Raw genomic sequence first — 17,699 nt, 5'->3', positions numbered from 1 at the left:
AACATGATTTTTCATGATTTATAAAACCTTCCAATACGTTTAAACTGTCCAAAGCTTTTATCAATTAAAGCTGTTAGAAAGCATCTTTGAATGTTGTAGCTAAAAAATAAATGAAGTGAAAACAAAAGTTTCCATGCTTTATAAAACCTTTCAATACATTTTAAATGTCAAAGCTTCCATCAATTAAAGCAGTTAGAGAGCATCTTTGAATGCTGTAGCTAAAAAATAATAGAAGTTATTGATTTGGTGGTTCAGACGTATTGTCTGGAGCTATTACAAATTCTGTGTTGTCTGGTGCTACTAAAAATTGCATGTCTGCCGATAACAAAAGTTTCCATGCCTTATAAAACCTTTCAGTACGTTTAAAATGTCAAAGCTTTCCTCAATTAAAACTGTTAGAGAGCATCTTTGAATGCTGTAGCTAAAAAACAATGGAAGTTATTGGTTGGGTGGTTCAGGCGTATTGTCTGGTGCTATTACAAATTGCGTATTGTCTAGTTCTACTACAAATTGCATGTATGCTGATAACAAAATTTTCCATGCTATATAAAACCTTTCATTACGTTTAAAATTTCAAAGCTTCCATCAATTAAAGCTGTTAGGGAGCAACTTTGAATGCTTTAGCTATAAAACAATTGAAATTATTGATTTGGCGGTTCAGGCGTATTGTCTGGTGCTAATTACAAATTACGTATTGTCTGGTGCTACTACAAATTTCATTTATGCTGACAACAAGATTTTTCATGCTTTATAAAACCTTTCAATACGTTGAAAATGTCAAAGATTCCATCAATTAAAGCTGTTAGAGAGCATCTTTGAATGTTGTAGCTAAAAAACAATAGAAGTTATTGATTGGGTGGTTCAGGCGTATTGTCTGGGTGCTACTACAAATTGCATGTCCGCTGACAACAAAATTTTTCATGCTTTATAAAACCTTCCAATATGTTTAAATTGTCAAAAACTTACATTAATTAAAGCTGTTAGAGAGCATCTTTGAATGCTGTAACTAAAAAACAATAAAAGTTTTTGATTGGGTGGTTCAAGCGTATTGTCTGGTGCTGCTACCAATTGCATGTATTCTTAGAACATGATTTTTCATGCTTTATAAAACCTTCCAATACGTTTAAACTGTCAAAAGCTTCTATCAATTAAAGCTGTTAGAGAGCATCTTTGCATGTTGTAGCTAAAAAATAATAGAAGTGACAACAAAAGTTTCCATGCTTTATAAAACCTTTCAATACGTTTAAAATGTCAAAGCTTCCATCAATTAAAGCTGTTAGAGAGCATCTTCGAATGTTGTAGCTAAAAACCAATTGAAGTTATTGATTGGGTGGTTCAGGCGTATTGTCTGGTGCTATTACAAATTGCGTATTGTCCGGTGCTAATACAAATTGCAAATATGCTGACAACAAAATTTTCCATGTTTTATAAAACCTTTCAATACGTTCAAAATGTCAAAGATTCCATCAATTAAAGCAGTTCGAGAGCATCTTTGAATGCTGTAGCTAAAAAACAATAGAAGTTATTGATTTGGTGGTTCAGGCGTATTGTCTGGTGCTACTACAAATTGCATGTATTCTGACAACAAAATTTTTCATGCTTTATAAAACCCTTCCAATGCGTGTAAACTGTCAAAAGCTTCCATCAATTAAAGCTGTTAGAGAACACCTTTGAATGTTGTAGCTAAAAAACAATAGAAGTTATTGATTTGGTGGTACAGGTGTATTGTCTGGTGCTACTACCAATTGCATGTATTCTTATAACAAGATTTTTCATATTTTATAAACCCTTCCAATACGTTTAAACTATCAAAAGCTTCTGTCTATTAAAGCTGGCAGAGAGCATCATTGAATGCTGTAGTTAAAAAACAATTGAAGTGACAACAATAGTTTCCATGCTTTATAAAACCTTTCAGTACATTTAAAATGTCATAGATTCCATCAATTAAAGCTGTTAGAGAGCATCTTTGAATGCTGTAGCTAAAAAACAACAGAAGTTATTGATTGGGTAGTTCAGGCGTATTGTCTTGTGCTATTACAACTTGCGTATTGTCTGGTCCTACTACAAATTACGTGTATGTTGACTACAAAATTTTCAACGCTATATAAAATATTTCAATACGTTTAAAATGTCAAAGATTCCATCAATTAAAGCTGTTAGAGAGCATCTTTGAATGCTGTAGCTAAAAAACAATAGAAGTTATTGATTAGGTGGATCAGGCGTATTGTCTGGTGCTATTACAAATTGCGTACTTTCTGGTGTTACTACAAATTGCATGTATGCTGATAACAAAATTTTCCATGCTGTATAAAACCTTTAAATACGTTTAAAATGTCAAATCTTCCATCAATTAAGACTATTAGGGAGCAACTTTGAATGCTTTAGCTAAAAAACTATAGAAATGATTGATTGGGTGGTTCAGGCGTATTGTCTGGTGCTAATTACAAATTGCATATTGTCTGGTGCTACTACAAATTTCATTTATGCTGACAACAAAATTTTCAATGCTTTATAAAACCTTTTAATACGTTGAAAATGTAAAAGCTTCCTTCAATTAAAGCTGTTAGAGAGCATCTTTGAATGCCGTTGCTAAAAAATAATAGAAGTTATTGATTCAGTGGATCAGGTGTATTGTTTGGTGCTATTACAAATTGCGTATTTTCTGGTGCTACTACAAATTGCATTTATGCTGACAACAAAATTTTCCATGCTTTATAAAACTTTTCAATACGTTGAAAATGTCAAAGATTCCATCAATTAAAGCTGTTAGAGAGCATCTTTGAATGCTGTAGATAAAATTCGATAGAAGTTATTGATTGGGTGGTTCATGCGTATTCTCTGGTGCTACTACAAATTGTGTATTGTCTGGTGCTACTACAAATTGCATGTATGCTGACAACAGAATTTTTCATGCTTTATAAAACATTCCAATACGTTTAAACTGTCAAAAGCTTCCTTTAATTAAAGCTGTTAGAGAGCATCTTTGAATACTGTAGCTAAAACACAATAAAAGTTATTGATTGGGTGGTTCAGGTGTATTGTCTGGTGCTACTACCAATTGCATGTATTCTTACAACAAGATTTTTCATGCTTTATAAAACTTTCCAATACGTTTAAACTGGCAAAAGCTTCTATCAATTAAAGCTATTAGAGAGCATCTTTGAATGTTGTAGCTAAAAAATAATAGAAGTGACAACAAAAGTTTCCATGCTTTATAAAACCTTTCAATACGTTTAAAATGTCAAAGCTTCCATCAATTAAAGCTGTTAGAGAGCATCTTCGAATGTTGTATCTAAAAACCAATAGAAGTTATTGATTGGGTGGTTCAGGCGTATTGTCTGGTGCTATTGCAAATTGCGTATTGTCTGGTTCTACTACAAATTGCATGTATGCCGACAACAAAATTTTTGATGTTTTATAAAACCTTTCAATACGTTCAAAATGTCAAAGATTCCATCAATTAAAGCTGTTAGAGAGCATCTTTGAATGTTGTAGCTAAAAAACAATAGAAGTTATTGATTGGGTGGTTTAGGCGTATTGTTTGGTGCTACTACAAATTGCATGTATTTTGACAACAAATTTTTCCATGCTTTATAAAGCCCTTCCAATGCGTTTAAACTGTCCAAAGCTTCCATCAATTAAAGCTGTTAGAGAGTATCTTTGAATGTTGTAGCTAAAAAACAATAGAAGTTATTGATTGGGTCGTTCAGGTGTATTGTCTTGTGCTACTACCAATTGCATGTATTCATGTATTCTTACAACAAGATTTTTCATGTTTTATAAACCCTTCCAATACGTTTAAACTATCAAAAGCTTCTATCAATTAAAGTTGGCAGAGAGCATCTTTTAATGTTGTAGCTAAAAAACAATTGAAGTGACAACAAAAGTTTCCATGCTTTATAAAACCTTCCAATACATTTAAAATGTCAAAGATTCCATCAATTAAAGCTGTTAGAGAGCATCTTTGAATGCTGTAGCTAAAAAACAATAGAAGGTATTCATTGGGTGGTTCAAGCGTATTGTCTGGTGCTATTACAACTTGCGTATTGTCTTGTCCTACTACAAATTGCATGTAGCTTGACAACAAAATTTTCCATGCTATAAAAAATCTTTCAATACGTTTAGGTGCCGTTTGGTAACACTTATGTTTTCAGTTTTCTGTTTATATTTAAAAAAATTTTAAAAACTCAAATAAAAACTTGTTTGGTAAATTTTTGATTTATAAATCAGTGGTTTCAGTTTATAAATTTGGCCAAAAAATGTAAACACAAAAAATGTGTTTTCGTTTTGAGTTTTTTTTTTTTTCCACTCGACACTAGCCACCACCCGCCACCATTTTCCGCCACCGTCTTCCGCCACCACCACCCACCCCCCACCCCCCACCACCACCTACCAGTCACCACAAGCCACCACCCACCTGCCACCCACTCGCCACCACCACCCACCCCTCGCCGCCACCGCCACCGCCACCACCACCACCCACCACCCACCTGCCATCCACCCGCCACCCACCACTATCATCCACCGCTCGCCACCACCAGCCGCCACCTACCCGCCACCACCACTCACCACCCACCTGCCACCACCATCCACCACCCGCCACCACCAGCCACCCACCACCACCAGGCAACAGCCACCTGCCACCACCACCCACCACCCACCCGCCACCTACATGCCACCACCACCCACCACCCACCCACCCACCCACCCACTACCACCACCACCACTCGCCACCACCCACCATTCGCCAACCACTTGCCACCACCACCTACCACCACCACCACCACCACCACAACCACCCATTCGCTACCACCCGCCACCGTCACCGTCACCGTCACCGTCACCGTCACCGTCACCGTCACCGTCACCGTCACCGTCACCGTCACCCACCCACCTACCATCACCACCCGCCACCACACACCACCACCCGCCATCTGCCACCCACCTGCCACCACCACCCACCACCGGCCACCACCACCACCACCACCACCACCCACTCACTACCACCCACCGCCCGCCACCCGCCACCGTCACCCATCAACCCACCCACCACCACCACCACCACTGCCACCACCCGTCACTACCACCACCACCACCCACTCGCTACCACCCGTCACCGTCACCCACCCACCACTACCACCCACCCGCCACCACCCACCACCACCCACTACCCACCACCCACCGTCACCACTTTCCACCACCGTTTTCCGCCATCACTTGCCACCACTTACCATTTCTCACTCTTTCTTATATTTTTAAATTTTTTTAAACATTTTGTCAATTACCAAACGCGTTTGTAGTTTATGTTTTTCTAAAAATAAACAAAAGCTAGTTTATAAAATTTTTGTAAATATAAACTGAAAACGTAAACGTTACCAAATAGAACCTTAAAATGTCAAAGATTCCATCAATTAAAGCCGTTAGAGAGCATCTTTGAATTCTGTAGCTAAAAAACAATAGAAGTTATTGATTGGTTAGATCAGGCGTATTGCCTGGTGCTACTACGAACTGCATATTGTCTGGTGCTACTACAAATTGCTTGTATGTTGACAACAAAATTTTCCATGCTTTATAAAACCTTTCAATACATTTAAAATGTCAAAGCTTCCATCAATTAAAGTTGTTAGAGAGCATCTTTGAATGCTGTTGCTAAAAAACAATAGAAGTTATTGATTGGGTGGTTTAGGCGTATTGTCTAGTGCTATTACAAATTGCGTATTGTCTGATGTGACTACAAATTGCATGTATGCTGATAACAAAATTTTTCATGCTTTATAAAACCTTTCAATACGTTGAAAATGTCAAAGCTTCCATCAATTATAGCTGTTAGAGAGCATCTTTGAATGCTTTAGCTAAAAAACAATAAATATTATTGATTGGGTGGTTCAGGCGTATTGTCTGGTGCTAATTACAAATTGCGTATTGTCTGGTGCTACTAGAAATTTCATTTATGCTGACAACAAAATTTTCCATGCTTTTTAAAACCTTTCAATACGTTTAAAATGTCAAAGCTTCCATCAATTAAAGCTATTAAAGAGCATCTTTGAATGCTGTAACTAAAAAACAATAGAAGTTATTGATTGGGTGGTTCAGGCGTATTGTCTGGTGCTAATTACAAATTGCGTATTGTCTGGTGCTACTAGAAATTTCATTTATGCTGACAACAAAATTTTCCATGCTTTTTAAAACCTTTCAATACGTTTAAAATGTCAAAGCTTCCATCAATTAAAGCTATTAAAGAGCATCTTTGAATGCTGTAACTAAAAAACAATAGAAGTTATTGATTGGGTGGTCCGGGCGTATTGTCCGGTGCTACTACAAATTGCGTATTGTCTGGTGCTACTACAAATTGCATGTATTCTGACAAATTTCTTTTTCTTGCTTTATAAAACCTTCCAATACGTTTAAATTGTCAAAAGCTTCTATAGCGACCCCGGTCTTTTCCCATTTGATTATTGTATCCGGACTTAGGTTCCGTAGATTCTGTCATTGTATAATTGTTGTTGTTGTCCCTTATTTTCTCATTTGGAATTATAGAATGTGTTGGGCAGGTTTGTTTCAGGTTGGTTGGGTTTAGAAACCAAGTGTTGCTGTCCAAGTTTTTGGTTCTTCGCTCGAGCGAGGTGTTGGTCGCTCGAGCGAGAGATGGCGTCCAGTATGGACCTGTAGCTTTGCATTCTTGGCTCGAGCGAGCTTCTCTTCGCTCGAGCGAGTTAGTTCGTTCTTCGCTCAAGCAATATTTCCTTCGCTCGAGCGTGTGTCTGGTTTCGGACCTGGGGGTTTGAGTTCTTCGCTCGATCGAGTTTTCTTTCGCTCGAGCGAGCTTTTGGGTTGTTGGCTCGAGCAAGGCTTCCTTGGCTCGAGCGTTGCTTCTCTGTGTCTGGTCGCTCGAGCGACCAAGTCTTCGCTCGAGCGAGCCTATCCAGTTTATATACGCAGCAGCGGGTTTTTAATCAGTTTTTATCATCTTTTTAGATTCCAAACCCTAAGGTCCGACTTTTCTCTCTCCCTACTCACCTTCTCTCTTAGGTTTGATCTGTTTAGAGTGTGTTTCTATCTTAGATCCTTTATTAAAAAGATAGAGTGGGTCGAGGGCTTCCATTTAATCTGAACAATTGGCGATTTGGAGCACATTGGTATTTGGGTATTCATCTCTGTCTTCTCCATTTGGGTTGTCTTCTTTGAGGTAGGGATTTCCTACTCCATTTTATAAGTTTTGTTCTAAGTTTTGGTATTTTGATAAGTTGGGGTTACTTTGATAATTTTGGGAAAACCCTAGTTGTTTAAATTAATTAATTTGTATAATTAATTTAAGGGGATTGGGGAATTTGGTTAAATTCATGAAATTGGGAGATTTATTGCTTAAATGGTGTAGTTGAATAATGTAAATTACTCGCCCATTGAATTGTTGATATATTTATTTCCAGTCTAGAAATAACTGTTTTGGGCTATCGGTGGAGGATAGTCGTGATTGTTGTAGACATTGCATGTGGATTAGGAATAACTGAAATTAATCACATTGGTTAAGTCATTAATTTTGACTATTGCATTGATACAGAAAATACGTGTATTGATTGAGCATTGCATTTGCATACATTGTTTTGTGTGTGGGAGGAGATAGGGGATGTACTCCACGGTTTAGGGGAAGATAGGGGATGGACCTCTAAACCGGATTTTGTTTGGGAGGAGATAGGGGATGGACTCCATTAGCATCACTTTTATGTGTGCTTATTTATATAGAAGTGTTTTATTGATACAGCACTAAAATGTGTATCAATCTGGAAGTATGAAGTGTTTTGATTTGAGCTCGAGACTCATTTGTTTGTTGATATTGGAAGAATGTGAATATGATATATATATAATTCACTGTTGTAAGTTTGGCCAGGTTCTGAGCCATGTTGATAAAGTTGGAAAGTAAAACGTATCTTAGACAATAGTGTCATGAGGCTGTAAAATTAAGTAATTGATTATCTTGGTTAACCATCTGTTGAATGCTATTGCTTTATTAATTGGTTATATGTGGTTTAGTATATTTCTACTGGGCTGTGGCTCACCCTTTATGGGAACATCATTTTCAGGTTCAGGTGATAAACTACCTCCAAGGACTTAGCTTGGGAGGGTTTGGCTTCTGGATTGAAGAAGACTACCTTTAGTTAATGGCCTTTATTTATTAGTACATGTAAACATTCAAGCCTAGGGCTTTTCTTGTATTGAGTTAGAACTTATATTTTGTATCCAAGTGTTGGCTTGGAAAGATGTAAGCCTGTAGGGCATTTTATTCGATGTTACATGTAATGCTTTTATTTAGTAATACTCTGATGTATGAATCAATAAATTGTTTTCTTTAAATAATGCATGTCAATGATATATATATAATGGGTTTATTTTTGAGGGCGTTACAGCTTCTATCAATTAAAGTTGTTAGAGATCTTCTTTAAATGTTGTAACTAAAAAACAATAGAAGACTGGGTGGTTCAGGCGTATTGTCTGGTGCTACTACAAATTCCATGTATTCTGACAACAAAATTTTTTATGCTTAATAAAACCTTCCAATACGTTTAAACTGTCAAAAACTTCCATCAATTTAAGTTGTTAGAGAGCATCTTTGAATTTTGTTGCTAAAAAAAAAAATTAGAAGTTATTGATTGGGTGGTTCAGGCGTATTGTTTAGTGCTACTACAAATTGCGTATTGTCTGGTGCTACTAGAAATCGTATGTATTTTGACAAAATTTTTTTTCATGCTTTATAAAGCCTTCCAATACATTTAAACTGTCAAAAGCTTCCATCAATTCAAGCTGTTAGAGAGCATCTTTGAATGCTGTAGCTAAAAAATAATAGAATTTATTGATTGGGTTGGTTATTGTCTGGTGCTACTACAAATTGCATGTGATTAGTTGAGGAAGTGAGACCCGTCACTTTTCTGTTGGATTTTAAGAGATAAGATATAAGAGTTGGTAAATTATGAATGTTATGGGACAATGCTACAAGATCATTAAATAATTTTTTTGTGTTAAAACGTGTTATATGATATAAAGTATAAAAAATAAGATTTATTTGTGTGTGCTAAGTGTTTATTAATTTAGCAAAAAATTGTGTTTTAATATTATAATTAAAATATATGTTAAAATTTGTTACGTACATGTGAAATCTATTTAAATATTTATACTTACATATGTATATAAATTATTATTATATTTTTTAAAAAAAGCAAAGAAAAGGTGGTTGTCACGAACCGAATCAGGATCCTCTCTAGCCACTCTCTTCAGCCCCCGCCCTTGGAACGGTTTAGATCACTCTAGAGAGAATCCAACAGTCCAGATCACTCTATTAAAAAAACTAAAAAAAATAAATTAAATTTTTTATTTTTTAATAGAGTGATCTAGACCGTTGGATCCTCTCTTGGGTGAATCTGGACCATTGCAAGAAGGGTAGTAGAGAGTCGTTGGGGAGGATCCTTATACGTGATCCTTGTGGTGCATGATGTGACAGATCCTAGCTAGATGTACATGTAACCTCTACAAGCACGGAATAATCTTCTTGTATAATTCTGTTGATCAAGTTTGCACTCCTCCAAACGTCGTCGCTTTGTTACTTGAAAACACGTGAGCTGGCAGGTGTTTGCCTGAAACCCCTCCAATGCCTAAGTCAGCAAAATAGACAATAAGCTCTGTGTATTTAGGAGTAAGAATTCTAATACCTGTGCATAAGTCTTGTCATGAGCTTATATAGATTCTGCCTGACACAATCTTATTAGGACTCCAACTCTCTTTTAATAAAGTCCTTTTAGGAACCACATTCTCAGGATAAATCCTATCCTGAGAACACCCTTCTCACAGCCCACCAAGTGAAATGGTTCAAACCCCTTACCTCGGCTGGTAGTATGGTCAACCGAACTAACTTGGCTCCTGCCCTGAGTTGGATAGAACCAAGATGGCATTCTATCGAGCTGAACCTAGTTCGGCCCTCTGTACTGGTGATACCTTGGTCCGCTCCTGGACTACATCTAGTCAACCTGGTCTACGCCTTGGCTCAATGTCTGCCCAGCTCAAGATTGAGCTGCTTAAGTTCTTACCTCAGCCAGAACCGCTGCCCAACGACCAAAGAAGACTCTACCTAGCTCGGCCCAATTTAATAGGTGGACTTAGCCTGGCCTAATTTATACATAAATTACCCTCTTAATTGTCCCTTAATTCCATCTGCCAAGCATGATTGAGATTATTTGTCCTCTGGCCGTGCTAAAGTATTCACACCAACTGAGCTAGGGCTCGCTCGGCTACCAGAATCTTCCCCGGTCGTACAACTTGTTTTCCCACGTTTCTGACATTATGTTCTGATTAGGAAACGTGGCACGCGATAATTGCTCCCACCCTCTGTGACAGCTGTCACACACTGCCCCAGAAATTCAAAACGGCCCGCCTTTTTGACTTGTGCATATAATACAAACACATTCGAAAAGCCACTCACACTGTTCATTTTCCAAACTCCAATCCGAGCTGTAGACCGCCCTGAGAACTCCGCTCTCCGCGCTGAGGGTGCGAATCATGGTTCAGAAGCTACTACAGTTTGGACTTGTGTCACGGTTCTGAATCTAATCTCACAAAGTGCAATGTGAGACCGATAAATCACCAAAGAGTCCAAATCCGACAAATTGTTTTGGAAAACTGATTTTTATAAAGAAGTGCCAACCATGGACTGCTTTGCCAGATACAGAGTCGCCACCTAAATGTTTTATTTTGGGGGAAATTTAAGAAACCCTGACTCGTGCCTAAGGCCATGTGTCCGTCATCACCAAAGTTGCCTCGGCGCGGGAACTTGGGTACTAGAGGGGAAGGTCATGCAATGAGCACCCCCGCTCGCCCGATCGAAGATCGGCCTTTACTAACATGATATTTTGTTTTTGAAAACACATGTGTTCTTATTTCGGTTTATTAGCCTAGAATTACTATGTGATGCGCACAACATACAAGTATAGACTAGATCGCCTAAGTTGGAACAAAACATTGCATATTCATTTGTGAAAATGATTTGAAGTTTGCTACTCGCAAGTAGGCCAAGACATAGATTTTGCCACCCTCAAGTGGGCTTAAAACGTACATTTTGATGAATTGTTCCAATTCAAGCAATCCAACCTTCACCCACAGGCATTTATGCAGTTATATCAGTTAAGCAAATAGCCTCATGGCAAGCATGCTAAACATGGCAACATTTACACACATGCAGTATGCTAAAGTGTAAACACTCACAGTGTACTCCGAGCCAAAACAGAGAACTAGTTAGAAATCATGCATGATCCTAGTTCATGTTAAGATGGCTAATGCAACACATGCAAAAATGCAACACATGCAAAAATGCAACTTAGATAGTCTCGGCTATTCTAAGATGGCATATGAAATGCAACAATTGATACATGTATTCAAATTGGAATTAAAATTCAATGTGGTTTGTATGATGCGCCGAGCCTGGTGCATGCAAAACAAATGAATGGATGCACGCATGCAAGCATAAGGTATGCTAATCGAAATAGGCCTTAAAACTAACCATCGTAAGTTGTTAAGTAAAAGGGAGAAAGTAATGGGGGTTGGAAGACATGCATCACATACACGCACGCTTATTACAACAGTTGGCCCTCTCGATGGAGGGTCCGAATAAGAAGCTAACTAGCTAATCTAAGCTAATTAAACTAATTATTACATTACAAAAACTGAATAACTAGCTACAACTAATTATTACAAATCAAGCTAATTAAATACAAATAAGCAGCTAAACGCATTAACTACTTAAGTACAGAACCAAAGCATAAACTAGCTAAGGAAAGCAATAAAGGGAGGTCCTCGAGAAGAGGAGTGCATACATGCTCGGTCGCCTCGTTCTGAAATCCAATGCGATGCTTCGATTTGCCTCTGTTTGCAACTGCTCTCAGAACCTTGCACCAAGCTCCAAAAAGCTTCTAACTTACCTTGGGGACCCTCAGGAGCATGGCCGACCAGTTGTTGATGTTTCCAACCGCCTGCCGACCACTTTTCTTTGCTGCAGACCAGAAAAAGTGGTCGGCCAGCTAGTTTTTTTGGTCGGCCGACCAGTTGTTGTTGCACTCTTCCAGCTTGCTGCAATAGAGAGCAAGAAAGGGCATGGCAATGTATTTGCAAGATATGTGTGCACCACCACTCTCCCTATCATTTCATAAGCTCAAGGGAATGTGGTTCTCGACCCTCGGGCCACCAATCACGCATCTCGATGCATGATGGCCGAGAAGCTAAATTGCACAATTTCAATATGAAATGAATGCACAAATAAACACATAAAGCCTTGACCTATCATGCTTGATCAAGAGGGTCGGCGACCGAGAATTGAGGCACGTTTCATCACTTCAAGTATGAAATGTCCCTCGTTTCTCATCTTTGGACTAACACCTAATCCAAACACAATGCAAGCAACAACATGCATAACACAATCCAATTAACAACATGGCATACACAATGCAATGTAACAACATGGCATACACAATGCAATGTAACATGAGCATACACAATGCAAAGAACATGGCATACACAATGCGATGTAACATAGCATACACAATACAATGAACAACATGGCATACTCAATGCAATGTGACACAAGCATGCAAACAACATGGCATACACAATGCTAAATGCTAAGAACGACATGGCATACTCAATGCAATGTGACATAAGCATGCAAGCAACATACAAATAAACATGCTAAATGGACTTACGCCGAATGTGGACATACCTCATCCATGCCCAAAATAGTGGCCATTATGATGAAACTAAGGCATGAAGATCAAGACAAGCATGCTCAATGCAATGGCCCATCAACTAGGCATAAGAGCACAACTCTCAAGAGTGCTTAAGGAGTGATAAAAATGGAAGTGTAATAACACCAAATGCACTGAAATTAAGCAAGAAATGATGCCAAATCATTCAAACAACATAAGCATGGCATGCTAGGGTCCTTAAGGCATAAGGCTAGTAAAGAGGACTATACAAAAGGACATGCAACACATGGCACAAATGTGTGAACCAACCATGGACAGAGCTTAATTAGGTCTAAACAAAGACCAAAACATGCTAAGATGAGGGCTCAAGGACCTAGGCAAGATGGCATACATGCTAGGCCACAAACAAGGCAACAATGCATAACACTCAAAGGCACTTAAAGAGTGAATGAAATGGGAACATGGCAGTCCTATATGCTCTGAAATGTCATGGTAAATGATGCCAAATCATGCACACAATGAAAATGAAGCATGCTATGGTTCTCAAAGCTCAAAGCTAGCATAGGAACTTGCACTATAGCCATACAAAACATGAAGCATATGGTCAAGGCAACCTAAAATAGTCCTAGAGTATGTCAAAATAAGTCTAAAACATGCATGGAAGGAAGCCAAAACAAGCTAGCATGAAGGGCAAAAGGCATGATGCATACAAGGCCAAAAGGGAGGATTACACTACACCTATCAAGACCAAGCATGAGATGACTTAACCAATAAAAATCAGAGTTATATCATGGCAAAATAACCCCAAAAACACATTGAAATGATACCTCGCAAGCTTAGGCATGAAGGCATGCGCAATGACTCATGTTTAAGGCATAAAGGACCAACTCTCCAAAGCATGGAAAGAGTGACAAATGCAAGTGTATGGTAACATTACATGTACTGAAATCACATTTCAAATGATGCCAAATCATGAAAATAGTCCAAGTAATGCATGCTAATGGACTTGATACACAAAGCTAACAAGCTAGAATGCATTATAGCTATACAAAGCATGGCATGCATGACCAAAACAACACAAATCAAAGCTAGAGCATGCCAAAACATGGACAAAAGCTTCTTAGGGTTAAGTCAAAACATGCTAGAATGATGGTCTAAACACATGATGCATGTTAGGCTAGTTTGTGGGATTGCACTACAAGTGCATGGAGCATGCAAGGGGCTATCAAACCAAATCTTAACAGAGGTATATCATGGCAAAAAAACACCAAGAACATGCTGAGATAGAATCAAATCATGCTAGAAAGGCATGCTACTTCATGAAGCACACAAAGCTAGTTTGCAAGATTTACACTACAAGTGTAAAAAGCATGCATGAGGTGACAAAACCAAGTCAAAACAGAGGTATGACATACTGAAATAAGGCCAAAAATGGCCTGATATGGAGCCAACATATGCTAGATAAACATGCTCAAACATAAGGCAAGTAAGGCAAGCATACAAGACACAAGGAGAGGGGATAACCCTCTCCTATTTGGGACCTCAAAACACCATTTCCACCACTGAAATTCCTCTAAGTTTCAGTGGTGAGAAGGCCAAAACAAGGTGGTCCCAATAGCTTAAAAGGAAGGTTCAAAACAAGGCCTCACAAGGCACAAGAGGGGGTAGACCACCCCCAACACAAAAGGGACCTTAAACAAACATGTTAAGCCTTGAAAATCAGAACTTTTTTCAGTAGAAAGTCAAGCCAAAAACAGCATGCAAGTAGGGCTAAAAGCTTAAGCAAAAAGCAAGGTTCAAGAGGGTAGAAACTCACCCTTGTAGAACCCTTTAAAGCTGCAACTCCAGCAACTTTCCTTGATCAAAACCAGTCTAAAGACTTCAAAACCAACCTCAAAGAGCCTTAGCAACAAGAGTATGGTGTTTGTGTGCAATAGTGTGATAAAAAGGCACTTTTGAACACAAAAATGAAGAGAAGATGCAATATAGATACAAAGATGTATGTATAACTCTCAAGAACCAAAATGTGAACCTGAAGGAGGGAGGGAGGGCCTCATTCTTATAGAAAAATAAAGTGTAAGCTTGTTGGACAAGCTTTGGCTTAAAGCCATCCCTCCATACACGTGTATGGAGGATCACTTCTATGCCCTCCAGCTGTTACAGCTGGCCTAAAAATATCTCCAAAAAGGTGATGGAAAGTTGTCAAGTGGTCGGCTAGCTACTTCTACTGGTCGGCCGACTAGTGGAAGTGGTTGGCCAGGGAAGAAAGTGGTCGGCCATGGGGGGGAGATGGTCTGCAGCATGAAAGCAAGGTGGTGGTGTGGTGGCCAACCAGAAAAGGTGGCCCAAAGACCAAGAAAACCAGTTAGCCGACCAGAAAACTGGCTGACAAGAAGGAAAGTGGTCTCTAAGGAGAAGAACTGGTCTCCCACCCTTGTACCACCTTCCAAACAAGGAAAACAAGGTTTGTACCAAAAACAAACCAAAAAGGATGCAAGGCGAAAGTCCGGGAGGCAAGGCGCGCAGCCGGGAGCCTCGAAAACAAGTCTACAGGCATCAAAAGTGGTCTCCCGGATCACAGTGTCCCTCTAGGAAGAGGCAACAAGGTGTGGTTCGAAAACCAAGCCAAACGGAGGACATTATGCGGTCCCGAGTCAAGGCGCACGACCAAAGGCTCCAAAAATCGGAAACAAGTCTCCAAGCAGGAAAAGTGGTCTACGACCACAAAAGGGTGGTCCACAGACCTCCTTCTCCCTCCAGGGAAGGGAAAACAAGGTTCGGTCCACAAACCGAGCCGAAACACAAAGAGTTCAGAGGCCCGGGGGTAAGGCACCCAACCGAAAACTCTGAAACCTCGAAACGAGCATAACATGCGCAATCACCGAGCGCTCAATCGATGACGTCTGGGTCTTAAGGTCCGCAAAAAATGGGGTGTCTACACGAGCTCTTATTGTTGTGATCCGTCTATTGCTGCCACTGGTGAAGGCTGAATCGTGTTCCTGTGAACTCGTAATCAAACGACAAAGCACGCCTACTACGCGAAATCAGATTTGTCCTACAAATTGGTACATTTCAAAACGCTGTACAACGTTTTTGTTGATATTTGCTTGCTATTTTCTATGTTCTGCGATGTTTCGATTCAATCACGCCACTATGCATGCTCTAGAGTAAGATTTAAACCGTAAAACCACTAAAACACGTTTTCAACATAATGGAAAGCTACATGCTCATCCATCGGTTAGGATATAAACCAGTGAACCCCTGTAATTTTTGATTTGAATCCATAAATGCACCAAATCAAACAACTGTTGAGAGTCCATATACATGAGTATAACCGTACTAGGGATTTCCCTTTAAACCGAACTAATACCCTTGCCCCTGGTCAAGACCGGCGTAAACCCCACTTGTGTGTAGTCGAATTTTGAAACAACGCCCTTCACACCACCGGGCTAATACCTTGACCCCACTCTAGCTGAGCTACACGTTGCATACACTCGTCCGGTCGAGAAAAATACGAGTTAATATGAACTGTTGCCTTAGCCTGGTTATCATATGGTCATAACACATTCTATGTTCTTCACTTTGTAGACTTGGACTAGGTTATTTCAGGCACACCATTCACATTAACGCCGGGCTAAGGAGCTGAGTAGATAATTATAAACAAACTAAGGCCGCACCTATGGGCAAATATCGATGTATGGTGAGTTCGCCCTTTGCAATAGTCGAGTTTCATAGGGACTACCACATCCCTGACGACGTACAATTTACCCTTGCTGAGCTGGACACTACTTCATGGGGCAAGCCCGGTTTCGTCCCTTTCACCCTTATATCCATCATCGATGGTGGGCTTCAGTTCCCTATCTAGCCCCTCATCTGTGAGTTTCTTAGGCAAATCAGACTATGCCCTACCCAATTATCCACCAACACATATAGAATAATAACGGAATAGGTGAACTAAACTGTCATCTCGGTCTCAACCTCGGATTGGCCGAGCTCTTTCACTATTATTTGCTCGGTCAAAATGATGACGGTTGGGTTCATTACCTCAGAATAAGAAAGGGTCGAGAAAAAATCGTTCAGCGCACACCGGATAAAGACTTAAATGATGACGATTTCCTATGGGTTTCTGGTAACTTTGAAGACCAGAATGCTCAAATACCGAGTTATAACATAAACTGGAACAAGGGGGTGCCTGGTGAGAATAACTCAGTTTCTCTTTCTGGGTTACAAAACCTGTACTACTAATAAGCCGTACTATCACTTGCAATTTTCGCAGATTTGAACCGATTAAAAGCTGATTACGCTTATGCCAACCAAGCCGCACTACGCGTTGCACTACGGTACCGCTACTGCGACTGGATCGAGCTATTAGGGGTTGAACCAACCTACCGCTATAGCGGCAAAAGAAAAAGCAGAGTCACTGATTTTTCACTTGAGTCGTTGCCCGAACCGAACCCCAATCTTCCCTAGATCAATCTCATTCCTCTCACCGAAGAACAAGAAATGGCCAAAAAATAAACCGTTCGTGCCCTAATTATCGAGCAGGCCTTTGCCTCAAATACTGAGGTCCAGCCTGAGCTACCATCGACTGGTCAACCCCGTGATGCAATTGTGGCCCTTCCATCCACCAGTGCTATTGTATCTTGGCCAAGCAAAAGGCTCCGCACTAGCTCTGTCGCGCCACAATGCCTGGTTGATGAAGACCTTGAGCCGTTGGAGACAGAGCTAGCTGAGATCAAACTGCTCCAAGGGAGCCGAGGCTCCGGTCATGCCAATCCTTCTTCCCCTCTAACATGGGCACCAACCATGACCTTCAAAGGCCGTGCTGTGACTACCCATGATTCCGTGAGTGCTGAGAAGGATAACCTTTTGGCTTTCAACTTAGCCAAGCGTGTCTGTTTGCCAGCCGAAATGGAGCGCCACGCGCACCTGACCGAGCTGAAGGCGATTCGATCTGCTGCC

Source organism: Camellia sinensis, chromosome 3 (genome assembly GCF_055761805.1).
Source record: "Camellia sinensis isolate YWXY chromosome 3, ASM5576180v1, whole genome shotgun sequence".
NCBI classification, from domain to species: Eukaryota; Viridiplantae; Streptophyta; class Magnoliopsida; order Ericales; family Theaceae; genus Camellia; species Camellia sinensis.
Note: the sequence above shows the minus strand (reverse complement) of the source record.